Source organism: Tachyglossus aculeatus, chromosome 2 (genome assembly GCF_015852505.1).
Source record: "Tachyglossus aculeatus isolate mTacAcu1 chromosome 2, mTacAcu1.pri, whole genome shotgun sequence".
NCBI classification, from domain to species: domain Eukaryota; kingdom Metazoa; phylum Chordata; class Mammalia; order Monotremata; family Tachyglossidae; genus Tachyglossus; species Tachyglossus aculeatus.
In genome coordinates, this window is record NC_052067.1 from 26,696,745 (window position 1) to 26,716,054 (window position 19,310).

The following is a 19,310-nucleotide window of genomic DNA, read 5'->3' on the forward strand; positions in this document are numbered from 1 at the left end:
GAAGCCCCACCTCGGGCTATAACTTTTTGAAATTTTAAACTATCAAAAACTACACTTATGCCACTATTTTACATTGTCAATCCAGGTTCTTCATTGCATAACTGAAATATCAAATGTTACCTAAGCACTGTAGACTCTTTAAATTCCACACCCACACTTTCAGAACTAACCTACATCTATATATGAATAAAGATGAATGCAGTTTGAGGAAATGTTCGCTCAGTTCTCACAAGCCTAAAGGCACAGAGTAAGACTAGGGATTTCCTGAGTTTCCTTCATCTAATAAGAACCATAAACAGCAACACGACCTGACAGAACAGCGATTTAGAAGAGTTAATCACATCATCCTCTCCCAGGTTCCATATAGGAGGCCTTGCCAGACTGAGCCCCCTCCTTCCTCTCCCCCTCCTTCCCCTCCCCATCCCCCCCGCCTTCTCCTTCCCCTCCCCACAGCACCTGTGTGCAGAGCACTGTACTAAGCACTTGGGAATTACATGTTGGCAACATCTAGAGATGGCCCCTACCCAACAGCGGGATCACAGTTTAGAAGGGGGAGACAGACAACAAAACAAAACATATTAACAAAATAAAATAAATAGAACAGTAAATATGTACAAGTAAAATCGAGTAATAAATATGTACAAACATATATACAGGTGCTGTGGGGAGGGGAAGGAGGTAAGGCGGGGGGGGAGGGGGACTGAATGAATGAATGAATGAATGTTAGGTAGAAGGTCAGATCCTAAAACTTTAAATGCAAGCTAAAGAATCGACCATTTCTCAAACCCAAGTTAACCAAGTTCCTGCAGGCCACAGATTCCAATAGAATATAAATAATGTATACTATATACATGCAAATAACGAAATCTGCAAGTGGAGAAAAAAAGGCCAATTTCATTCACTTTTCTAGTCTACTACTACTCCGCCACCGAATCTTGGAGAGCAGATTGGTATATTTTATGAATTTGAGAGAGAGAGAGAGAGAGAGAGTGTGTCAGTCTGTGTGCGTTATGGGGAGGGGTGCAGATTTCTCAAAAGCTTTCTGCGCCACATTCAAAGACTGCACCCACTGCCCCTGCAACTGTATTGCAAGGCATGCTGTTTGTTGATCTGGCCCAAAACTGCTCTTTTGAGTCGATGAAGAGGCTGCAATGCAGAGCCCTTTGGCAGTCCCTTGGTTCAGCTTAGTGCTGAACCATGGGACTGCTCTCCCCAACTGGGAAAGAGGTTAGAAAAGGTTCCAGGTGAACTTTACATGTGTGCCATGAGGAGGAGATTCTCTTGAGCCACTCTTACTCCTATGGATGAAATTAAATTGTCAAGACCATTGTGCCCTAATACAGTGGCTATATACATACTCATGCATGTGGGGGGAGAGGGAGGGAGAGGGGGGGAGAGAGGGGGAGAGAGAGAGAGAGACAGTGACAGAGACAGAGAGACAGAGAGTGAGTGTGAGTGTGAGTGTGTGCAAAGCCTGATGCTCAACTGGCAGTCATTCCTCACTGTGCCCACGTAAAGTTAGCCCTTTACTGTGCTGATGCATTTGGTATTTACAGTGCCTGGTGATATTTTTAATTTTTCCCCAGTCCTTTGCTCAAAAGGAGCCCCCACATTTCTGATTGCTGCCTGCCTGTCCAGCCTGTCTGCTGTTTTTCTCTCAGAGCACACCCTCCTCCCCAAATGACTGAACATGACATTTCTTATGGTCAAATTTAATAGTGGGCTGGACCACATTTCTAATCCCAGCCCAAGCTTCTAAGTTCAAAAACCACGTGTTACCGACTGTAACCAGTGGTTATGTTAGTTCACTGGCACTTTTGACCTGCTGGTATGTCAGCTCCTTGAGGGAAGGGATTGTGCTTCCTAAATCTTTTGGAGCCTCCTAACCATTTAGTATAGTGCTCTGCGTTCAACGGGTGCTCAGTTAGTGCTAGTGATTTTGGGCAAGACAAGAGTGGAGGAAAGCAGGTGATGGGGTGGGGGCAGAGAGGCAACAAGGACTCTCTCTCTTTGGACCCTGTGCCCCAAAAGGAGTCGCACAGCCTGAGCCGGTGACGGGGGACAGGGCATCCGCCAGCCCTAGCAAAGCAGTGCTGGCCAGTTCCATTCAGTCCCCATCCCACAGACCGTTCTGGCCTGAATGGGGCCCCACATCAGGATTGGGGGGAGCAGGAGGCTGGCCAGGGGACCCCTGCTCAGGGCGGAGTGGTAGCAGAGCTGGTTTCTGCTGGTCCTGGGGCAGTGCTGCTTTCGGGGAGCAGCAGCAGGGAGCCTGGGGCTAAATTCGGCCTGCTCCAGATCACATGGGGCGTGACAAGATGTCATGACACCACCACCCAGGAAGCCTCAGGACAAATGTGTCCACCTTTGCTCAGAGTGCAAATGGAAATCTTACATCAACTAAGATTTATTCAACTATTTTAGTATCTGACTGACTGCTTTCTTGATCAATGCCAACCTGTAATGGAAAGAAAGCAGCATGGCTCAATGGAAAGAGCACGGGCTTTGGAGTCAGGTCATGAGTTCAGATTCCAGCTCCGCCAACTGTCGGCTGTGTGACCTTGGGCAAGTCACTTAGCTTCTCTGAGCCTCAGTTACCTCATCTGTAAAATGGGGATTAAGACTGTGAGCCCCACGTGGGACAATCTGATCACCTTGTATCCTCCCCAGCAGTTAAAACAGTGCTTTGCACATAGTAAGCACTTAATAAATGCCATCATCGTTATTATTAAACAGAAGGGAGGATTTCAGAGCAATGCCTAAATGCTCTGTCATCCTTCCAGGGAGCTTCTACACCAGGTCCTGGAATGACAACCCAACACAAAGCCCACACACAGAGACCCTGCAATATCTTCTGTTGCAACATTTTCATGCAACACTTCTTTTGCTAGAATCAAAGGTACAGGAGAGGGATGAGCAGCTAGTTCAAATTTCTACCGGGAATAGAAAGAGCCAGGAGATGACTACAGAGGGAAAGAAAGAGAGATCAGCGTTTTCCAATCAGTGTGTGGCACAGAGCTCCTTAAGAGAATTTTGGATGGAGAAAAAAGACCCCCCCAACTGTCTAGAGCTAAGGCTAAATGTTGAAGAGAAATTCACAGAAAGCCAATATACATGTGCGCTGTGAGGAGAGTGAGACTAGTCCAGCAGACTGATTCATCTCCTGGGTGATTTGGCTGAGATGCAGTTTCCAAGGCTTCCAGCCAGGGTGGTGCCTAGGCGTCCCGTGACTGTTGCACAACCTCGAACTCACACCTCTCAGGGGCCCTACTAAGTACTATACTCAGTGCTGGGTTGGTGGGGGTGGATTCTGGCACAACTAACACATTGCGTGCTCCCCTGCTGCATTTGTTTTAAGCACACGGTGAGCCACCGGGAAGGCAGAATGCTCAGCCCCAGAGAGGAGGGCAGGGTGGGTGAGAGGATTGGCACCTAGGAGATGATAATAATAATTATTATGGTATTTGTTAAGCACTTACTATGTGCCAGATGCTGTACTAAGCACTGGGGTGGATACAAGCAAATTGGTTTGGACACAGTCCCCGCCCCAGGTGGGGCTCACGGTCTCAATCCCCATTTCACAGATGAGGTAACTGAGGCCCAGAGAAGTTAAGTGGCTTGCCCAAGGTCACACAGCAGACAAGTGCTGGAGCCGGGATTAGAACCCATGACCTTCTGACTTCCAGGCCCAAGAGATAGCCCCCTCCTCCACAGTAACATTCAACCAACTTGCCAGACTTGGTCTGTTCTCCCCATTCAACTCATGCCAGGTAAAACCATTTCCCAAATGTGTTTATCTGATAAAAGAGACTGAAAAGCACTTGAGTAGATAGATCTGTTTAGGATGATTTCATGCAGGAACTGACCTGTAGGGTCCCTCACCGCTCATGATTCTATCATGCCACAGATAACAAAACCCCCTAAAAATCACCTCTTAGAACATCCTGTCATAGCTTCAGGTGCCGCCTTGGCACAAAGATTCAGCAATAACACCATTCATTTCTTGGTTCCCTAAACACCATAGACTGTAAGCTCATGGCGGACAGTACAGTATCCATTATACTGTACTCTCTCAAGCGCTTAGTACAGTGCGGTGCACACAGTAAGCACTCAAATGCCACTGATTGATTATAGCCGCGTTCTACAGCACATACTTCGTTTACCTATGTGCTGAGGAAGATTAATAAAATATTGCCCCTAAGAAGTCAAAAGCTAGTGGTTATGTAAGCATTCTTGTTAACTGGCACATCTAACCTGCTTGGGGTTTTTTTGTTGTTGTTGTTTTCTGTTGGGGTTTTTTTGGTGGAACAGAAAGCCACATGATTTACCTCCAGTAGCAAAATAAAGAGCAGTCTGATATCTTTCCCTTAAGAAGAGAGAGGCATGAGCTGCCTGGAGGGGAAACCTATTACCAATTTTTACTTACTGAGGAACTGGTTCTCTAGTTCCTGGCTCAGCGAGAGCCTTTGCTCTCCACTTCCCAGCTTTTATCAAGTACATTGCTCATCAGCTTGACCAGCAGCAGCTGGGCTGGGAAAGGAAGTGAAATATAGCCCTCTGCCCCAGTCCTTAGCAGCTCCGGTCAACATTTTGTTGAGGAGGAGGCTGAAATCAAAGGTGGGATATGGTTTATCCATGCTGTCTCCCTTGGCTTCCCTTTCTTTACCCTTCTCTTATCATTTCTGTTTCCACCTCATCCCCTTCCTTCCCTGTTCTTTTTTCATTCTCTTCCTTCATTCAAACTCAAATCTATTCTGCCTCCACTTTCATTTCCTGGTTCTAGTTTTTGTCTTGCCCACCTAAATTTCCCATCTCTTTTGTTACTTTACAGCTCAGAGGGACATCCCGAGCCATGATCTCTCCCATTGTCTTGATTTTTTTTTTAATCTGGCTCCTTTCTCATCCTGTCCCTTGTTTCTTCCACAACCTTTGAGTCAGATTGACTCGTCCTCAACCTCTATTCTCAGTTCATTCATTCATTCAATCGTATTTATTGAGCGCTTACTGTGTGCAGAGCACTGTACTAAGCGCTTGGGAAGTACAAGTTGGCAACACATATAGAGGGTCCCTACCCTACAACGGGCTCACAGTCTAGAAGGGGGAGTCAGACAACAAAACAAAACATGTGGTCAGGTGTCAAGTCATCAGAATAAATAGAAGTAAAGCTAGTTGCACATCATTGACAAAATAGAATAGTAAATATGTACAAGTAGAATGAGTAGAGTAAAAAATCTGTACAAACATATATACAGGTGCTGTGGGGAGGGGAAGGAGGTACAGGGGGGATGGGGAGGGGGAGAGGAAAAAGGGGGCTCAGTCTGAGAAGGCCTCCTGGAGGAGGTGAGCTCTCAGTAGGTCAGTTATCAATCTATAGAAAGCAGAAGTTGTTTCGATATAGACTATAACCCCAAGAGCTCAGGTAGGAATTGGAGTAGGAGCCAGAGCAAGGGCAAGGGAGAAAGGAATAAGGAAGACATGAGGGAAGGGAAAGGAACCAGAATGGCAGAAGGGTTGAAAGACATGGAGGCCTCAAGAAAATGGGGAGAGAAGAGTAGCAGGCTCATCCCTGGGGAAAGGGGCAGGGTTTCCCTTTGGAGGGAGCAGGAGCCCTGAAAGGCACAGTGACAGAGATAGGGATAGAAGCAAAGGGAAAGGGCAGGGATAAGAGTGGAGATCCCTGGATGTAGACCAGGTATATCTATTACTTTCCCTAAACACCCCTGAAGACTGAACTATTCCCATTGGCTCTCACCATCCATTTCTTGGTAATCATGCTCTCTCTGAGTAGACATCTTTCCTTGCGCCCATTTTTAGAATTAGTATTGTAACGTGCAACGCTAAAAACACTCTTCTTGAAACTGGAATTCAATGGAGCAACTGCAACACCAATGGGCAGCAATGTAAAAGCTTAACACAGAGGCCAGAAGTTCTTAAAACTCAGCTACGGTCATTATATGAGTTCATACAATCTTACAAATCCAAACTTCCTTCTAGATCAAAATATTCATTCGTTCAATCGTATTTATTGAGCACTTACTGTGTGCAGGGCATTGTACTAAGCGCTAGGACAGTACAATTCGGCAACCGATAGAGACAATCCCTACCCAACAATGGGCTCACAGTCTAGAAGGGGGAGACAGACAACAAAACCAGTAGACAGGAGTGCCACGTATCAGAGTATGCCACCAATCATCATTCAGTCTGTAACGGACAAAATGTTACATAGCATGTCCGCTTCTCTCATTGATATGCCATAAATTCCCTTATATATCACAAGGAAATCAAATCCCTTAGTCATTGTTGAAATGGTGAGCCTCCCTCTATGCTGGCCTGAAAAATTACTGGTACTCTAAATCAGAGCTGAGATTAGAACACTAGGGAAAAACTCTCATTACATCTCACTGACCTTTATGTTTTAGCTTTGGATAAATATACAAGTGTGCTGCACATTCATATCAGCCTTCATCACAGAAGACACACATTTGCCATGAAACAAAGGTAAGAGGGAAATCCAGGTGATCCCATCAAACCTCTTGGAATAAAAAAAAAAAAAGCCTACAAGTGTACCAGATAATAGAGGCCATTCATTCTGTAGGCTTTCTATATGCGTTTAGTCAGATTTAGAAAAAGAATGCAAATTGTATTGGTGCGATACAAGGATGCTTTAATTAGCTATTTGGATCAATTTCCTTGGGCTCCAGTATGATATGCCACATCTTACTTCTGGTATAATATTAATTTTTCTATTTTAATTCACAAAAATATCCGTCCAAGCCACCTGCATACTTTAACTGAACAAGTAGGAATATTAAAAAGAATTGATTTAATCAGCTTAGGGTTTAATGAGACTTTCCAGTTAGCATTTACAATAGCTTGGGGCCAGGCATAGCACTCCATTAGAATATCTTCTGGATTAAATGACCAACCTAACATATGTTCGAATATGTCAACGTTCTTTTGTATCTTAAACAAAAAGTCCTCTTCTGCCATTACTTTCTCTTTCCTCTGGGCCATAACATGTGATTTAATGGTGATTAACCTATTCCATGTCAATGATCCCTCCCCTGAGACTTTTCTGTTGACGCAGAGTCACTGGACGAGGACAGCACTGGCCCTTTAATGCAGTATTAGCAACATCACCACTAATCACTGCTGGTAGAAACTGGTCCCTTGATATTTCTGACAAAGCAAGGTTTAAAATCCTAAATTGGATTCTCCTTCTTCCCAGAAGTTAGGAATTTTTCTAGGATTTTTCTACAGTGTGGTAGTCCGGGGTTTCTTTTTAGTGTTTTCAAACTTTAACTTAGCGACATTCTTTCCCCTTAGTCAAACTGCTAGAATGTCAAAATGTAACCCACGTAGACATCACTGAGTCAAAACGAAAGATGAGGTGCCACGTTAGCAAGGCCTGACATGAATCTCAGTCCTTTCAGTTGATAAATCTTTAAATGGGATCCAACCCTGTCAATCCCTTTTCTATGCTCAAATGAATACTGGCCTACTCTGAATTCCTCAATTTAGTTTTTCTGTACCTCTTTTTCACTGCCATAAATTTCAGGAAAAATCATTCTCAATATGAGAAAAAAATTACTGGAGAATTTAAAGCCGAATTAGTTGTTTTCAATACAGACATCGCATAGTCGATTTTTACTGATCTTCTGTCCTAATCCTTTTTATAATGTCGTTTTGCAAATATTTTGTAAGGAGTACATTTTCTTTGACGTGTTATGTCAACCAACGGTTTCCAGTTATCCAAATGAAACCATTTATCGTGGATTAGCTGAAAAGCCTGAATAAACTTCTTTACTGGAAGAAACTGTTTTACACTATGTTTTAGGGACTGGAAATAACCATGAGGGAATAGTTCTACATACCGACTTATTCCATACCCTGTATGGGATAATAGCATAAGTTAAAAAATAGAAGGAACAAGAATAGATCCATCTATTTACATATCACACTATCTCCAAACCTAACCAAGAATTCATTCATTCATTCATTCAATCGTATTTATTGAGCGCTTACTGTGTGCACAGCTCTGTACTAAGCACTTGGGAAGTACAAGTTTGCAACAGTGCAACAAGAATATGATTCCAGTACAACGTTCACACTTATCGGTATGAGGTCGGGCCGAATGGAGATTTGTTAAGTAGGATCTGAACAATTCAGGCCCCAAATCCTACTATTCTCTCAAGCGTCAATCAATCGATGGTATTTATTGAGCTTTTATTGAGTCCAGCGCACTGTACTGAGCACTTGGGACAATACAAGATAGTTGGTAGACCCATTCCCTGACAGCAAAGGAGCTTACAGTCCAGAGGGGCGTCCGAGTAATTTTTGAGAATTGGAAACAGTTTGATTGCCTGGGCTTTCTGGGGCTTTATAGTGTAGTGGAAAGGGGCAGGGAAACAGGATGAAGAGCAGGGGATTCCCTCATCTCCCTGCTCCCACCCTAAATCTCCCAACCAGATACACACATGCCATCCCCTCCCAGGATTTGGGAGTGGAGACTGCAGGCGTGCAGAGGTGGTGGGAGCGTGTTCCAGGGAGACCCCGGGACCCTGGGGCAGTGAGTGATCCAGGGCAGGACAGGAGGTGCCCCAGGGCGGGAGGCCCTACAGGGCAGGGGTCACTCCAGGGCAGAGGATGCTTCAGGACAGGGGGCTCTCCAGGGCAGGGGACACTCCAGGGCAGAGGATGCTTCAGGACAGGGGGTTCTCCAGGGCAGGGGATGCTCCAGGGCAGGGGGGGGCTCCAGAGTAGAGGGCGCTCCGGGACAAGGGGCTCTCCAGGGCAGAGAGTGCTCCAGGGCAGGGGTGGTCCGGGGGAGGGGATGCTTCAGGGCAGAGGGTGCTGCGGGGCAGCAGGCTCTCCAGGGCAGCGAGCGCTCCGGGACAGGGGACACTCTATAATAATAATAATGATGGCATTTATTAAGCGCTTACTATGTGCAAAGCGCTGTTCTAAGCGCTGGGGAGGTTACAAGGTGATCAGGTTGTCCCACGGGGGGCTCACAGTCTTAATCCCCATCTTACAGATGAGGTAACTGAGGCACAGAGAAGTTAAGTGACTTGCCCAAAGTCACTCAGCTGACAACTGGTGGAGCCGGGATTTGAACCCCTGACCTCTGACTCCAAAGCCCATGCTCCTTCCACTGAGCCATGCTGCTTCTCCATAAGCACTCTGTGGCAGAGGACGCTCCAGAGCAGGGGGCGCTCCAGAGCAGGGGGCGCTCCAGGACGGGGACACTCCAGGGCAGAGGGCGCTGCGAGGCAGGGGGTGCTCCGGGGCAGGGGGCGCTCCAGGGCAGGGGGTGCTCCAAGGCAGGAGGCACTCTGGGCCAGGGGGCGCTCAGGGACAGGGGACACTCCAGGGCAGGGGGCGCTCCGGGGCAGAGGACACTTCAGGGGAGGGGGTGCTCCAAGGCAGGGGGCACTCCAAGGCAGGGGGCACTCCAAGGCAGGGGGCACTCCAAGGCAGGGGACACTCCAGGGCAGGGGGCGCTCCGGGGCAGGGGACACTCCAGGGCAGGGGGCGCTCCAGGGCAGGGGGCGCTCCGGGGCAGGGGGCGCTCCGGGGCAGGGGGCGCTCCGGGGCAGGGGGCGCTCCGGGGCAGGGGGCACTCCAAGGCAGGGGGCACTCCGGGCCAGGGGACGCTCCGGACCAGGGGACGCTCCAGGGCATGGGGTGCTGCAGGGCAGGGGACGCTCCAGAGCAGGGGACGCTCCAGGGCAGGGGGCGCTCCAAGGCAGGGGGCACTCCGGGCCAGGGGACGCTCCGGACCAGGGGACGCTCCAGGGCATGGGGTGCTGCAGGGCAGGGGACGCTCCAGAGCAGGGGACGCTCCAGGGCAGGGGGCGTTCCAAGGCAGGAGGCACCCCGGGCCAGGGGGTGCTCCGGGCCAGGGGGCACTCTGGGGCAGGGGGTGCTCCAGGGCAGGGACCGCTCCAAGGCAGGAGGCACTCTGGGCCAGGGAGCGCTCCGGGGCAGGGGGCGCTCCGGGGCAGGGGGCGCTCCGGGGCAGGGGGCGCTTCGGGGCAGGGGGCGCTGCAGGGCAGATGTGGGTTCCCTGTAGGGGGCAGTGCAGGGCAGGAGGAGGGAGGAGGAGGAGGAAGAGGAGGAGGAGGAGGAGGAGGGGGGAGGGGGGAGGAGGGAAGAGGGGAGGAGGAGGGAGGAGGAGGAGGAGGAAGAGGAGGAGGAGAAGGGGGAGGAGGAGATGGAGGAGGAGGAGGGAGGAGGAGGAAGAGGAGGAGGAGGAGGAAGAGGAGGAGGAGGCGGAGAGGAGGAAGAGGAGGAGGAGGGAGGAGGAAGAGGAGGGGGAGGAGGAGAAGGAGGGGGAGGAGGAGGGAGGAGGAGGGGGGAGGAGGAGGAGGAAGAGGAGGAGGAAGAGGAGGAAGAGGAGGAGGAGAATGGGGGAGGAGGAGATGGAGGAGGAGGAGGGAGGAGGAGGAAGAGGAGGAGGAGGAGGAAGAGGAGGAGGAGGAGGGAGGAGGAGGGGGGAGGAGGAGGGGGGGAGGAGGAGGAGGGAGGAGGAAGAGGAGGGGGAGGAGGAGAAGAAGGAGGAGGAGGAGGAGGGAGGAGGAGGGGGGAGGAGGAGGGGGGGAGGAGGAGGAGGGAGGAGGGGGAAGAGGAGAAGAAGGAGGAGAAGGAGGGGGAGGAGGAGGGAGGAGGAGGGGGGAGGAGGAGGAGGAAGAGGAGGAGGAAGAGGAGGAAGAGGAGGAGGAGAAGGGGGGAGGAGGAGATGGAGGAGGAGGAGGGAGGAGGAGGAAGAGGAGGAGGAGGAGGAAGAGGAGGAAGAGGAGGAGGAGGGAGGAGGAAGAGGAGGGGGAGGAGGAGAAGAAGGAGGAGGAGGAGGGAGGAGGAGGGGGGGAGGAGGAGGGGGGGAGGAGGAGGAGGAGGGAGGAGGGGGAAGAGGAGAAGAAGGAGGAGAAGGAGGGGGAGGAGGAGGGAGGAGGAGGGGGGAGGAGGAGGAGGAAGAGGAGGAGGAAGAGGAGGAAGAGGAGGAGGAGAAGGGGGGAGGAGGAGATGGAGGAGGAGGAGGGAGGAGGAGGAAAGAGGAGGAGAAAGAGGAGGAGGAAGAGGAGGAGGAGGAAGAGGAGGAGGAGAAGGGGGAGGAGGAGATGGGGGAGGAGGAGATGGAGGAGGAGGAGGAAGAGGAGGAGGAGGAGGAGGAAGAGGAGGAAGAGGAGGAGGAGGGAGGAGGAAGAGGAGGGGGAGGAGGAGGGAGGAGGAGGGGGGAGGAGGAGGGGGAGGAGGAGGAAGAGGAGGAGGAGAAGGGGGGAGGAGGAGATGGAGGAGGAGGAGGGAGGAGGAGGAAGAGGAGGAGGAGGAGGAAGAGGAGGAAGAGGAGGAGGAGGGAGGAGGAAGAGGAGGGGGAGGAGGAGAAGAAGGAGAAAAAGGAGGAGGGAGGAGGAGGGGGGAGGAGGAGGGGGGAGGAGGAGGAGGAGGAGGGAGGAGGGGGAAGAGGAGGAGGAGGAGGGAGGAGGGGGAAGAGGAGAAGAAGGAGGAGGAGGAGGGAAGAGGAGGGAAGAGGAGGGAGAAGGAGGAGGAGGAGGGAGGAGGAGGAGGCCGCTTCCCGCTCCGCTCCCCCTGGCCGAAGCGGGCGTCCCCGCTGGGCCGATCCCCCGCCTTCCCGGGGCTCCCCGTTGGCCCGGATCCCGGCCCGGCCCGGCCCTGGGCTAAACGCTCCGTCCTCCTCCCTGCGCCCCCCGCCCCAGCTGGGAAGGCGTCCGGCCCGGGCTCCTCCTCCTCCCCTTCCTCCTCCTCCCCTTCCTCCTCCTCCTCGTCGTCGTCGTCCTCTCCCCGGCAGGTCGGGGACCTCCCGGCCCGAGGGCTGGGATGCTCCAACCGCAGGGTTGCCCCGGTGTGCGGAGGCGGGCGCTCTTACCAAACGGGGTTAGCCCCCCCCCCCCCCCCCCCCCCCCCATCCTTCATTCAATCCTATTTACTGAGCGCTCCCTGGGGGCCGGAATCTACGAGGGGAAATCGCGTCTCGCCCCTTTCCTTCACCCCCTTCCCAAATCCCTTCCCCTTCCTTCCAAAGCCCCCCGGCCCGGAAAACTGGGGTGGGATTTTTCCTTTTTTAAAGCCTAGTAGAGGGAGGCGGTTTTCCCTCCCTCTTCCAGCAGAGAGACTCCTGCAAGCCCCGGCTCTAATTGTCGATTTTCGTGGCTTTATTTTCCGCTCCCCACCTTGACAATAATAATGATTATAATGATATATAATAATATCATAATAATATAATATAACAATAATATTAACACAATAGTAATAATATTAATGATGATGATGATGATTATTATAGTATTTGTTAAGCGCTTACTGTGCGCCGGGCACTGTACTAAGCGCTGACAAGTCCCCAGACACTTCCCCACGGACGAGGCCCTAGTCACCCCCCCGGCCGGGTCCTTCCTTCATTCCTTCATTCCTTCATTCATTCATTCAATCGTATTTATTGAGCGCTTGCAGCGTGCAGAACACTGTACTAAGCGCTCGGGAAGGACAAATCGGCAACAGGCAAAGACGGGCGACAAGAAGACAAAACGTGTAGACGGGTGCCTCAAATCGGCAGAACAAACAGAATTAAAGCTAGATGCACATCATTAACAAAATAGATTAGTAAATATGTACAAGTAAAATAGAGTAATAAATCTGTACAAATACATATGCAGGTGTTGTGGGGAGGGGAAGGAGGTAGGGCGGGGGGGATCAATCAATCAATCAATCAATCGTATTTATTGAGCGCTTGCAGTCTTTTAGACTTTAGTCTTTTAGACTGTGAGCCCACTGTTGGGTAGGGACTGTCTCTGTATGTTGCCAATTTGTACTTCCCAAGCGCTTAGTACAGTGCTCTGCACATGGTAAGCGCTCAATAAATACGATTGATTGATTGATTGATTGCAGCGTGCGGAGCACTGTACTAGGCGCTCGGGAAGGACAAGTCGGCAACAGAGAGAGACGGGCTCACAGTCTAGAAGGGGGAGACTGACAACAAGACAAAACGTGTAGACGGGTGCCCAAAATCGGCAGAACAAACAGAATTAAAGCTAGATGCACATCATTAACAAAATAGTAAAGATGTACAAGTAAAATAGAATAATCAATTTGTACAAATACATATACAGGTGTCGTGGGGAGGGGAAGGAGGTGTGGGGGGATCAGTCAATCAATCAATCGTATTTATCGAGCGCTTACTGTGTGCAGAGCACTGTGCTAAGCGCTTGGGAAGTTGGCAACATCTAGAGACGGTCTCTGCCAACAGTGGGCTCACCGGGGAGAGGGGGGAGGAAAAAGGGGGCTCAGTGTGGGAAGGCCTCCTGGAGGAGGTGAGCCCTCGGAAGGGAGGGCAGCCGCCCATGCCCACCCGCCCTCGTCCGCAGCCCCGCAGCCCCCCCGAGGGGGTGGGTCCGTTAGCTTTTTGGGGGGGAAGGTCGAGGGTACCCACCCCGGGGGTGATGCCACCCTACCTGCCCCAGCTGCTGGGTTCCCGCGGGCCAGAGCGAACCCCAACCCCCGGCTCGGGGCGGGCGGGCAGCACCCGCCGCCGCCGCCAAAGTTGCCGGAGTTGCGGGAGCCCCGCTTGGCCGGGCACCGCGGGGGATGCCAGCCCGGAGGGTGGCAGCCCCGAGGGAGGGGCACCGTCCGTCCGTCCGTCCGTCCGTCCGCCCGGCCCACACGCCCGACTGGCTGCGAAAAGCAACAGGCGGCGGCGGCGGCGGCGGCGGCGGCGGCGGCGGCGGCGGCGGCGTTGGCCTGCGGCGGCCCCCCCGGGCCCCTTACCTGGTGCCAGGCGTGCGCGGCGCGGCCCCATCCATGGCTCCGGGCGGGGGCTGCCAGGTGCCAGCCGGGGGCGGGGCGGGGCGGGGCGGGTGCGGGTGGGTGTGCGTGCGTGTGTGTGTGTGTGTGTGCGGTGCGTGTGTGCGCGCGCGCGCTGGCTGGGGGGGCCCGGCGGCGGTGCGGTTGTCGGCGGCGGCGATCCGGCCCCTCGGTCAGCCCGCCGCCCGGCCCCGCCGGCGGCCCGGCCCGGACATCCCGGGATGCTGGCGGGGCGGAAAGGGGGGCGGGGCGGAGAGAGCGGGGGGCGGGCGGAGAGAGCGGGGGGCGGGGGAGACCCGGCGGGGGGCGGGGGAGACCCGGCGGGGGCGCCCAGCCCCGGGGCATCCGCACCCGCCGCGCCGCGCCGCGCCGCGGGCCGCCCCGGGGACACCGACACCGGGGGAAGACCGCCGAGGGGGAGGAGGAGGAGGAGGGCGGGGGGGGGAAGAGGGAGGAGAGGAGGGAGGGGGGAGGAAGAGGAGAAGGAGGAGGGAGATGGAGGAAGAGGAGGAGGAGAAGGGAGGGGGAAGAGGAGGGAGGAAGAGGAGAAGGAGGGAGGAGGGGGAAGAGGAGAAGGAGGGGGGAGGGGAAGAGGAGGGAGGAAGAGGAGAAGGAGGGAGGAGGGGGAAGAGGAGGAGGAGGAGGTAGGAGGAAGAGGAGGGAGGGGGAAGAGGAGGGAGGAGGGAAAAAGAGGAGGAGGGGGAAGAGGAGAAGGAGGAGGGGAAAGAGGAGGAGGGAGAAAGAGGAGGAGGAGGAGGAAGAGGAAAAAGAGGAGGGAGGAGGAAGAGGAAAAAGAGGACGAGGAAAAAGGAGGGAGGAAGAGGAGGAGGAAGAGGAAAAAGAGGAGGAGGAGGAGGTGAAGGAGGAGGGGAAGAGGTGGAGGGAGGAGGGGAAGAGGAGGAGGGAGGAGGGGAAGAGGAGGAGGAGGGGGACGAGGGGGACGAGGGGGAAGAGGAGAAGGAGGAGGGGAAGAGGAGAAGGAGGAGGGGGAAGAGGAGGAGGAGGGGGAAGAGGAGGAGGAGGAGGGGGAAGAGGAGGAGGAGAAGATGAGGAGGGGAAGAGGAGAAGGAGGAGGAGAAGAGGAGGAGGGGGAAGAGGAGGAGGGGGAGGAGGAGGAAGAGGGAGGGGGGGAAGGGGGGAGAGGGGGAAGGAGGAGGGGAAAGAGGAGAAGGAGGAAGAGGGGGAGGAGGGGAAAGAGGAGAAGGAGGAAGAGGGGGAAGAGGAGGAGGAGGAAGAGGGGGAAGAGGAGGAGGAGGAAGAGGGGGAGGAGGAGGGGAAAGAGGAGAAGGAGGAGGGGGAAGAGGAGGAAGAGGGGGAGAGGGGGAGGAGGAGGAAGGGGGAGAGGGGGAAGGAGGGGGGAAAGAGGAGGAGGAGAAGGAGGAGGAAGAGGGGGAGGAGGAGGAAGGGGGGAGAGGGGGAAGGAGGGGGGAAAGAGGAGAAGGAGGAAGAGGAGGAGGAGAAGGGGAGGAAGAGGGGGAGGAGGAGGAAGGGGAGGAGGAGAGGGGGGAAAAAAGGAGGAGGGGAAGAGGAAGAGGGGGAGGAGGAAGGGGAGGAGGAAGAGGAGGGGGAGGAGGAAGTGGGGGAGGAAGAGGGGGAGAGGGGGAAGGAGGAGGAGGAGGAAGAGGAGGAAGAGGGGGAGAGGGGGAAGGAGGAGGGGAAAGAGGAGAAGGAGGAGGGGGAAAAGGAGGAGGGGAAGAGGAGAAGGAGGAGGGGGAAGAGGTGGAGGGGGGAGAAGGAGGAGGAGGAGGAAGAAGGGGGGAGGAGGAGGAGGAGAAGGAGGAGGGGGAAAAGGAGGAGGGGGAGAGGAGGGGGAGGGGAAGAGGAGGAGGAGGGAGGAGGAAGAAGAGGGAAGAGGAGGAGGAAGAAGAGGGGGAAGGAGGAGGGGAAAGAGGAGAAGGAGGAAGAGGGGGAGGAGGGGAAAGAGGAGAAGGAGGAAGAGGGGGAGGAGGAGAAGGAGGAAGAAGAGGAGAAGGAGGAGGAAGAGGAGGAGGAAGGGGAGAGGAGGAGACAAAGGCAGACAGTGTGGCGGTGAGGAGCTTTGGGATAGGACTAGAATCAGGGAAGGCAGGACCGGAATTCCTCCCCCACAGCGCGGATTTCATTCATTCATTCATTCATTCATTTGTATTTATTGAGCGCTTACTGTGTGCAAAGCACTGTACTAAGCGCTAAGTACACATCGGCAACAGATAGAGACGGTCCCTACCCAACAACGGGCTCCCAGTCTAGAAGGGGGGAAACAAACGACAAAACAAAACAGGTAGACAGGTGTCAATACCATCAGAAGAAATAGAATCATAGCTATATACACGCATCATTAATAAAATAGAGTAATAAATATGTACAAATATACACAAGTGCTGTGGGGGAAGGGCAGAGGGAGGGAGGGGGGCGATGGGGGGGGGAGGAAGAGAGGAAAAGGGCTCAGTCTGGGAAGGCTCCACCTGAATTCTCCCGGTTTCAAGGGATGGGTAAAAGGGGTGATAGAGAGGGAGAGGGTTATTGACGCCTGATTATTTCTTTTGACGTCTGTCTCCCCCCCTTCTAATAATGATAGTAATAATAATAATAATAATAATGGCATTTGTTAAGCGCTATGTGCCAAGCACTGTTCTAAGCTCTGGGGTAGATACAAGGTAATCAGGTTGTCCCACGTGGGGCTCACCGTCTTAACCCCCATTTTACAGATGAGGTAACTGAGGCACGGTGAAGTTCTGTGACTTGCCCAAGGTCTCACAGCAGACAAGTGGCAGAGCCGGGATTAGAACCCACGACCTCTGACTCCCAAGCCCGGGCTCTTTCCATTGAGCCACGCTGCTGCTTCTAGACTGTTAGCCCGTGGTTGGGCAGGGATCGTCTCTATTTGTCGCTGAGTTGTACTTTCCAAGCGCTTAGCACGGTGCTCTGCACGCAGTAAGCACTCAATCAATGCGATTGAATGAATGAATGTGTGTATGTGTGTGTGTTTGGCGGGGAGAGTATTGATGATGCTATTGATAGGGAAAGAGAGGCAGTGTGAGGAGGTAACAAAACATCAGGACGCGCCTTCTTTTGGCTCCCCAAGTGGATAATCATCATCATAAATATGGCACTTGTTAAGTGCTTCCTAATAATAAGAATTAAGGTATTTGTTAAGCGCTTACTATGTGCCAAGCACTGTTCTAAGCGCTGGGGTATATACAAGGTAATCAGGTTGTCCCACATGGGGCTCACAATCTTAGTCCCCATTTTATAGATGAGGTAACTGAAGCACAGAGAACTTAAGTGGTTTGCCCGAGGTCACACAGCAGACAAGTGGCGGAGCCGAGATTAGAACCCATCTCCTCTGACTCCCAAGCCCGGGTTCTTGTCACTAGGTCATGCTGCTATTCCAGAGAGCACAGAAGAGGCCAGAACCAAGGCACCCTATTTTCACACCGCAAGGGTCTGTTCCCACTCCTTACCCCTTTCCAGGATTTTTGACTTCATATATTAGCCTTTAAGAAGACACAAAGAAGAAAAGGTGTAAGGAATGGCGTGTCCTGGGGGGCAGAGATGGAGTGTCAGTCAAACCATCCCTACCCTGCCGTGACTTGATCCTTGACCAACAGCAAAGTATTTGTCTTTGGCCCGCTGCTGGTACTAGTTACTGCCCATCGCCCTCAGACCACCTTCTGACCATTCCTTCAACCTCAAGTTCATCCTGAACTGCGGAAAAATGGCTTAAACTTAACATGTATGGAAGTCTAACAAAGCATAGTAATAATACAAAGGTAGGGATGAAATAAGAAGTTAACGGCTTGAGTGATATTTTTATTTCATGTCACTAATTATAACATGGCAGCATCAAAAGCAGGTAGGCTCACCATGTAGCAGAAAGCCTGCTTTCCTCTTTAGGGAGCGTAGGTCGGGAGCAGTTAAAGTTGTAAGGGATATCGGTGACAACTTTTCTTAGCTTGTAGGAGAAATGAGCAATTGGTTCTTTTTACCTACAGCCTTTTCCCACCTCATTTGTCTCTCTGATGCCAACTTGAAAATGGATTTTACTTTGCCTGCTCAGGTCTCCTGTAATCTGCACAACCTTTCCTACCTAGGGAGTTGTCAAAAAAAAAAGTACAACTCCTGGAAGCTGGGCATCAAATAGCCAGGCAGTCTGTGGAAATAAATCCAACCCCTCAAGGCAGAGTACCCCCCCAAATCTTTAGAATTTGAGGATCTGTATTAATTATGCTACATGTCAGCCAAGTTTTACTTGTTTAGAATGAGACTCTGATTCTAGAGGAGTTTTTAAACAGTTTCTTTAGTACGGTGCTTGGCACATGGTATGGTGCTTGGCACATAGTACAGTACTTGGCATATCGGCTGACTGTTCCCAAAGAGTATCTCTGCTGAGGGACGTTGCTTCATTTGTGGCTTCAGAGCAATATTTAGAATCTCATTTATATTCCCATCCAGGCCTAGTCACCCCTAGCCTGACTCTTCCACCCAGAGTTGACAGTCCTAGCAGGTCTAGAATGGCATCGAAAACATATCACCAAGGTTTGCTAAATATCTGATAATTGATGTCATCAACCATACCAGAAGAATGCAGAATGGGGTGAAGAGTCTCAACCTTCAGAAGACACAAGCAGCTCACCAAAGCTCAAGATTAATACGGACATCTTAGTGCTCACTGTAAAATTACGGGAGCTATGTTTGACCTCCATTTGATTAGTAGTATAGCCTAAGAGCCTCCTGTTGGAAGGACCCTAGAGCCCGAATGACCTTTTCATCAACTGCAGTGATCCCTCTGGATTAAACGTGAGGCATTTTAAAGGGAAACTCGGCAGTTTTGGTATGTCTACTGAATGCACCTGTCATGTAAATAGAAGACTCAGACTCTGGGCCTTGCGATTCACCAGTTTTCACATACGCTACCTTTTAAAATTTATGTTACAGAAAGTTACTCTCTGCCTGATTCGTCTTTTAAAATGATCTTTGAAAAGTTGTGAGAAGATCGTCAGCAAGTCACCACGAACAGCATCGGAGGACAAAGGCAACATCCCACAGCATTGGAGGACAAAGGCAACGTCCCAGATCATTCAAGAAAAAGAACTAAACACTTCAGTTGGAATTCAATTCAATTTTAGACTATAGATCTATTCATTCATTTGTTCATTCAATCAATCGTTATTTATTGAGTGCTTACTGTGTGCAGAGCACTGTACTTAACGCTTGGAAAGTACAATTCAGCAATAGAGACAATCCCTGCCCGCAACGGGCTTACAGTCTAGCTAAAGTGATGCCACAGGTTTCCAGTTCAGTTTGTCATTGGAGAGCTGGCCTAAGAATAGTTGGTCCTGGGTTAGTTCCAGGAAGATCTTTAAACAGTAAAATCTCTGAGGGCCAGGCTCAATTAAGGCTTTGGTGGGCTCAGGCTGGGGCAACCATGGTTCAACTCCTTTCCCTAGAGCATGCACCTGCATCAGTCTCTAGACTCCCTTCCCTTCCACAGCCCAGCGGACTTCTTGCCCAGA

General features: G+C 52.1%; 1 protein-coding gene across 3 annotated transcripts in view; it reads right to left on the reverse strand.

Annotated features, from left to right (window-relative positions):
• The window catches only part of LRRC3B (leucine rich repeat containing 3B), a 136,414-nt gene that overhangs the window by 62,827 nt on the left and 54,277 nt on the right, over window positions 1-19,310 (reverse strand). Inside the window, exon 1 of one of the 3 annotated variants that reach the window (XM_038771437.1) lies at window positions 13,780-13,855. The exons of 1 other annotated variant lie outside the window; for it this stretch is intronic. The gene's annotated coding sequence lies outside the window, so the exon portion shown is untranslated. Of the gene's footprint in view, window positions 1-13,466; window positions 13,524-13,779; window positions 13,856-19,310 lie in introns of those variants that run through there. One more of the 3 variants, XM_038771442.1, reaches the window with a different exon arrangement.